The sequence below is a fragment of the Sinocyclocheilus rhinocerous genome, unplaced genomic scaffold, assembly GCF_001515625.1.
Source record: "Sinocyclocheilus rhinocerous isolate Xijiao unplaced genomic scaffold, SAMN03320098_v1.1 scaffold2224, whole genome shotgun sequence".
NCBI lineage: Eukaryota > Metazoa > Chordata > Actinopteri > Cypriniformes > Cyprinidae > Sinocyclocheilus > Sinocyclocheilus rhinocerous.
The window spans coordinates 75,218-82,850 of NW_015652315.1; the positions used below are offsets into that span (position 1 = coordinate 75,218).

The 7,633-nt window shown below is 42.6% G+C and overlaps 2 long non-coding RNA genes across 2 annotated transcripts in view; one reads left to right on the forward strand and one right to left on the reverse strand.

Annotated features, from left to right (window-relative positions):
• Positions 1-2,262: 2,262 nt before the first annotated feature.
• LOC107714811 (uncharacterized) overlaps positions 2,263-7,633 on the reverse strand; it is a 22,868-nt gene continuing 17,497 nt past the window's right edge. The window contains exon 3 of the long non-coding RNA XR_001637026.1: positions 2,263-2,277. This is a non-coding gene — a long non-coding RNA (uncharacterized LOC107714811). The remainder of the gene's footprint in view (positions 2,278-7,633) is intronic.
• On the forward strand, positions 4,074-4,912 carry LOC107714812 (uncharacterized). The gene is made up of 3 exons (XR_001637027.1): positions 4,074-4,174; positions 4,262-4,501; positions 4,604-4,912. It is a non-coding gene; the product is annotated as an uncharacterized LOC107714812 (long non-coding RNA).

Below are 7,633 nucleotides of genomic sequence, written 5' to 3' on the forward strand. Positions count from 1 at the left end.
TGTTGTTGGTGTTCTACGCATGTCTCCTCGTTCCTCGCAGTAGTGCAACCGTGACATTGTGTCTCTTTGGGATGGCACAATAATGCGCCATTCACTTGCAGAACGCAAGCTTCTAGAGGGCATGTAAGTCTGACGTAGTGAATTTAGGTACAGGGGTGCAGAGCCAGTGGTGGTTTTGTAGGCAAACATTAATGCCTTGAATTTTATGCAAGCAGCTATTAGTAGCCATTGCAAGTTGATGAACAGAGGTGTGACATGAGTTATTTTTGGCTCATTAAAGATTAATCTTGCAGCCACATTCTGGATTAACTTGACGAATTCTACAGCTGCTGCTACCTGAGCAGCCGCCTATTGGCTAAAACCACACTCTGTAAGTTTCAAGTTTGGGTCGGTACACACAGCCCCGCCCATCCCCTGCCAGCGGAAGAGAGAGACCTGTGGAGTTAGCCAACAGCTAACTATAAGACGAAATGATCTAATATGCAAGTCGCAAAACCAATGCCATGGCAGAGTCAGCAAAGAAACCAAAGAGGGTTTTGTCTGAGGAAGCGAAAAAAAAAAAGAGAGGGAGTGATTGGACACAAATCAATGTCGGATGGGCTTACACTTGATGGCGCAAGCTGAAAGAGGCAATGGTTTGCAAAACGGATGGAGACCTAGCCTTCCTGCTACTGGATTTGTAAAAAAAGTACTTTTTTATTTTTCTGTCCTGTACTTTTGAGCTTTTTGGAGCAGTTCAGTCGTTGAGTGGGATAATGTTATCAGCATCTATAGTTACCATGCTAGGCACTATTCTCATAGCGAGTTGAGTGTAGTGATAGCAACTGTTACACAAAACACAATGCCTGGTCGCGAGTGTGTTTTATATTTTCTTCCGAAAATATAACTACAGAAAAGTATTATTTTCGGAGGTTACTAAACACATTCATGTCCATGCGTTGTGTTTTGGGTGAATGAAAATGTGCTATGTAGCTAGCACACTATGTGCTAACTGCAAACAGCCAGCTGCTACCTCAGAGTATAGTTTGAGGTAGTATAGCCCAGTAGTATACCCCACGGTGTTGGCACCCATGGGGTAAACAATGAAGAGGAACTGCTGATTTAAAAAAGAGTGCTTTAGTACATGTACAGTTTATGAAGTGACATGATGTAACAGCAGTTTCTGCCCAAGTTACCTGGAAAAGTTGGTAACCTTGCTTCGTACACCTCCGGTTGTCTAAGTTGTTTCATACGATTGTTATGTAATTCTGTCTGTTGTAGTTTTCCCTTGTGTCTTACTGCAGTGATGTTACTACAAACACAATGTTTTTTTTTCAGTTATCTAGCACGCCGTGTAACTTCCACACTCAGCAAGAGACGCACACGTCTTCCTCAGCCTTCAGTGTCAAGTCTCACGGAGGAGTCGGACCATGATAGGTGTGTGTACCTTGACTAGTGTTTTTCAATCAACTGTAGATGACTGTTACCTTTGATTGTGACCAAAGCTCTGTCTGTAGTGGACAGCACATTCCAGGGCCCAGTTTATGGAGGGGCCCCTCTCTGACCACAATAGTGGACAAAGGTTTGCTACATTTTGATTGGATCTTGGTGGACTAACATAAGCAAACTGTCCAACGCCATCAGATAAAGATGCCAGGACAACAGCCAGACACCTCTTAGAGGGCAAGAAGAAGACCTTTGGTACAAAGCCCAGGAAGGACAGGACTTCTCATTGGTCAAAATGCAGTTTCTGCCCTCCACCCTCCTAGAGACTGTTTTCTAAGATTTGGCCTGTGACTGCCATAAAAAAATTTAAAAAAAAATCCTTAGGACCTCTGGACACAGCAGCAGTGGGTGAAACAAAGAAAGATCAAAAAGATCCATCCCCGCTCTGATGGAAACAGCCAATCACAGCACGGAAATCCGGGAAGGACAGGACTTCCTATTGGTCAAAATGCAGTTTCTGCTCTTCACCCATCAACAGACTGATTCCTCAGGTTTTGGCCTTTGACCGCTATAAAAATTCCTTAGGACCTCTGGACGCAGCAGCAGTGGGTGAAACAAAGAGAGATCAAAGAGTTCCATCCAAATCCATTCATAACTATGTTCTCAAACCTTAAACTGATGCAAACTACAACACACATTACACAAACTCAGCTGTTAATGGACAAATTAATGCATGCATGACAGTTCAATCTTCTTCCATCATGTTTGGACTTAATGTGTTCGTAACATTGCCAAAGGTATTCTAGTTGTGGTTTGGTAAGTGAATAATGCATTGTTAAAACTTTAGTGACACTTTTCTAAATGTGTGTTTGGACTATGCAAATAAGTTCCACACCGTGTCCCCCCACTCTGATGGAAACAGCCAATCACAGCCTGGAAATGGAGAAGCACCAGATTGCTATCCCCTCCTCATCGGAAAGAGATAAAGGTAGCTTCCCAAGAGACACTCCTGGTTCTGAGTCTCCAGCCTGCTTCAGGGAAGGCAGCAACAGACACACCCATTCGGAGCCTGCGGCCCAATACAGGGGAGACGGCAACTGATACCACAGTTCTGAGTCTCGGTCCTGTAAGGGGAGAGACACCAACAGATACAACCCATTCGGAGTCTTCCACTACAGGGGAGACGGTAACTAATACAATCCTTCCGAGTCTCCCATCCAGAGACACAATAGCAGATACACAGTTCTGAGTCTCTGGCCTGCAAGGGTGAGACACTAGCAGATACACTCGTTCTGAGTCTCCCATCCTGAGAGACAGAAACATCAATGTTCTGAGCCTCTGGCCAATGCGGGAAGAGGCAATAACAGATACCAAGTCCTGAGTCTCCAGCTTGTGAGGCAGCAACAGATACGACCACGTTATGAGCCTCCAGCCTGTGAGGAGAGAGATATTCTACGTTTAGAGTCTTTGTTCAGCGCACACACATCTCATACTTATTCAGAGAAATAAATATTCTCAGGACAGCAATGTGTAGTGCAACATCTTACACAAACTCAGCTGTTAATGGACAAATTAATGCCTGAGAGACAGAAACATCAATGTTCTGAGCCTCTGGCCAATGCGGGAAGAGGCAATAACAGATACCAAGTCCTGAGTCTCCAGCTTGTGAGGCAGCAACAGATACGACCACGTTATGAGCCTCCAGCCTGTGAGGAGAGAGATATTCTACGTTTAGAGTCTTTGTTCAGCGAGACAACAACAGATGCAGCACGTCCTGAGTCTCCAATATAAAGAGAGACAAAGCGAATCGACCAAGCTCTGTGTCTAGCCCAGAGAGACTGAAGACACACAGACATTTGCAACAAGTTAAGCTCCGGTGAGCAAACCTTCACTTCAAGGTACTTTTGCTTGCGTGTTCCAGGAAAGGACCTTCTGCACATATTCCAGGGCCACATCTGCATGTTCCAGATTTTAGGACCCTTTGGTGCTCCAGGAGATCAGCATCCTACAGTGCTTCATGTTCAAGACTGTTGAATCGGATTCCTGCTCCTTTCCCCACTACATTGTGCCAGCACAACCAATGGATGAAGTCACGTTCATCTGACTGCTCACTCAACAACAGAGAACATAACTATCACTTATCCAAACCTCTTCCAGAGACCTTGGCATTGTTGTGTATTATCAGTATATGATTTTTCTAATTGACATTAGATGTTATATAGCTGATTGCAGTTGATAACAAATAATCTTTCACATATTTGTTTGATGCATAATAAGGTCCTTCACCTTATTTGTTTCAGAGTAGCAACAGTTTATCTTTCCAGATAACGTAGCTCTGACAAAGCAACACCCAACATAATCACTTGCATTTTATGCATCTTATGCGCTTTATTCCTTTTTCATTAATGGTATTCATTTAGTAGTTGTTGATTACTCTTGTCTATCTTTTGTTAATAAAATCTATTTCATTACACTTGTGTCTTTCTTGTGTTGATGATACAGAAAGCGGTTCTACAAGTTAGAGATCCCACCAATCTTTCCTATGTGATGTACTCATAACCACACCTTAAGTGGCACGTGATTCAAATATCATAACGTCATTGGTGATGTTAGTACCCATCACTACACTATTTCGCCTCCCTAGGTTGGCGAAAGCAAATTCACTACATGTCTGACTCAGAGAAGACTTTGCAGTTGGAGGGATCCATGAACTTGAGAAAGACCCAGGAGTTGCAGTGTTAGAAGCCAGGTGATTTTGTTTGACATGGTGACCTGGTGATTTCTTGAATGCCCATTGTCTTTTTCTATTCTTATTTCTTTTCTGCTATGGTTGTAGTATGCTCTCCCTCAGTGTTACAGAGGAAGATCTTCATGACTCTCCAGATGAAGAAGCAGTCAATGACCTGAGGAATAGCACGCAAGTCTTGATCAGTCATCGTTTTATTTATTTTTTTACCAACCTGTATGGCTCTGTGTTTATGTTCAGAATTGACATGGATGAGCGGTGGACTAACCGTAGATGCTGTGAAGATGAAGACAGATCTGATGAGGACTATGTTCCTTTTCTTTAGCTACGGTATGCTGCAGATACTTGCTGCATTTCAAGCAGAAATATGTTGAAGGGCAGTTGCAGATACCAGTCCAGAAATTCACTTTTTTATTTTGCTTGTCTACACAGTGTTGGTGGTGCAGCCTCAAATGCCACTGACATCAACCGGCTTCACAAGATAAGTATGGATGAAGCTGTGCTTGATGTAGTGGTGCCAGATCCCCCAGAAGAGGACATGTCTGGCATTCCTGACCAACAAAAGGTTGATTGTGAAGACGACCTGGTTGGTAAAAGTGCCTGCATCGCATCAACCTGAAGACCCTTGCCTCGTATCTCCAGTTGCCCATACAAGTGTGCAAGCATGTTAACAAAGCAACTGGAGGTTCATGTCCTGGTATACCACCTTTTGAACTTTCACTGAACCCTTGTGGAAATTGAGTCATTTTGGAATGGGTAAGACAACAGGACTTACTCCAATGTTGTAAATGTGTTAGACTCGGTAGACCGAAGAACACCCCACCCCCCACCTTGTCCCAACAGGAATTAGCATGTAGCATGACCATTACTGGTGCCAACGAGCCATTGGAATGGTAATGCATGAGTGGTTGCAGAGTGGGGGGTGAAAATATGGTATGAACAGATAGAAAATAAGTTATTTTGTTGCTATACAATCCATTCTTGTTTTGTCTTTCATTATAATTATATAGGTTTTATTTTTATTTTTCTTGCAGCTATGCCCATTTGGACAGTTTGTGGAAGTGAAATTCACAGCCCTTGCTCAAGTATGGAATGCAGGATGGTGATTTCATGTTGTCCACAAACATTTTACTTTCCGGCGACAACTATGGAAAAGTAATGCAACTAATGCAACAGATCCAGTGAAGCAGTTGTGGCAGACCATCAGAACAAGTGTTGTGACCCGTTTTGCAGCAGAAGGATAAGGTGGTTGTCCTTGATGAGACAGTCTTTTATTGCCTTATTTGGATTGCCTTTATTTGTGTGTGATTTGCTATGATGGTCAAGAACCTATCGTGGTACCTTTTGTAACATTGTATGTTTTGTCTGCTCCTTAGGTGATGGAAGAATGGATTCCCCAGGTATGGACTGAGTACATGCGAGTGTTATGATGCATACTGTTCAGATACTGATGGCCATGCTGTTTTTTGTGTGTGCAGGCCACTGTGCACAGTATTGCACCTACACAAAAATGTAACTCTTTTGAAAAATTGAATTGAGGAATCTCGAGACATCGTTCATATTGTATCTGTGGACAAGCAAGAGGAACTCAGTGATCATGGAGAAGGAGTGCTTCCTCAGGACGATGGATGTACTCCTTCAGGAGATGCATGTAACAGAGGTGGTCACTTATGCCCATCCACAGATCACGGAATTGCTCAGTAAGGAAAATGCTTTATTATTTTGATTTCTTTGTTTTATGTTGTTGTGTGTAATGGTATAGGCTATACATTTTTTTCCCATAGATCCGGAACGTGGCAAATACAAGGTATGGGGTCTGAAACATTCCCTGGATATTTGGCATGCAGCAAAGAATTTGGGGAAGAAGCTGGGACGAGTATGTCTGACTTCGTATTATAAATTGGTTGTTAGTGTCTGGATTTCTAACTGTCTGGGCAAGGACGGAAAGTATAGCAGTTGTACATTAAATGTCACTAACACTTTTACATCTTGCTTTTAGGCTGGTACGGTAAGGGACCAGACTGAAATCCTGCCTTGGATTAACCTTTTAGGCGCCAGGGATTTTTGGAAAAATGCTGGATTTTGACAATTCAAAAGCTTGTAGCTTGAAAGGGTTTAAAGATAGAGATCTACTGTAAATTAGAAAAATGTTGGGCATGACCGAAAGTTTATGTGGGGTGTAAATATACTCGTCTAATTTGCATATTATGAGGTCATTAGCAGGTGGCCATCTTGAATTTCATAATATTCAGGAAATAGTAGATATTGAATTGATGTTTGAACTTATTTGCATGTTTTTTTTTATTTTATCTTTTTATCCTCATTCCAAATGATCAGAAACGAGGAAACAAACAATAAAACAGGAGAAACGACTAAATTATTACTATATTACTATACTATATGGTAGTAAAACGCATGTGAACAGTAGCCTACTTTGTGATCAGTTCATCAGTAATATTCAGGAAATAATAGATATTGAATGGATGTTTGAACTTATTTGCATGTTTTTTTGTCTTTTTATCCTCATTCCAAATGATCAGGAAAAGAGGAAATCAACAGTAAAACAGGAGAAAGTAGTAAATTATTACTATATTACTGTGCCATAGTAAAATGCATGTGCCTATTTTTTGATCAGTTGACCAGCTATCTGCCCAATCAGGTATCTAGGTGACAGTTTATAGTTCTTGAGAGTACGGTACCTCTCATTGCATGGCATGGCACAGCGCACAGACCTACCCCACACTGACTGCACCGTGTACCGCGGCCACTCCCACCTCTTTGGGGCACTGGATCCAGAGCGCTCTGACTGGATCCAAAGAGCTAGTGCTACTTCCAGCCCTATTTCTCCTACCCCTGCTGCCTCTACCTCTAGCAACAGCTCTCCTATGGACACTACGACCACGTCCACCCCTGCCACCCCCATCCCCGTTGGGCAAAGGGTCGAAATGATCACTTGTTTGTGCTTCGTGAACACTCTCGTCTTGCACGGCGGCACCATTGCGCTGCAAAAATGTACCGCGAGAAGCGCGATTATTAGATGACTGATTGTCATTTCCAAAAGGCAAATATTCCCCTTCAGAGTCAGAATCGGCGAATAACATTTGCAACACATCCTCACGGTACAACTTTTTATTAGCCATTTGGCGATTTTCTCTCACAAATCTCACAATTTACTCGCACGCTATGAACTGAACTGCTTCCGCATCAATGACACGATAACTCACTTGCTCTGCTATTTCCTCAAACACTTTGAATAGGAACATGACGTCATTTTGGTCTAGAATCGAAGTACTACATGTCTGCCATCTAGTGGTAGGGAATACAAACGAGATATTACACCATATTAGGAACTACAGTCTATTAAGCTTGTCACAGTTGCGCTAGACATTGATCAGGTGTGTTTGATTAGGGTTAGAGCTAAACTCTGCAGGAAAGTGGATCTCGTGGGCCAGGTGGGCCAGA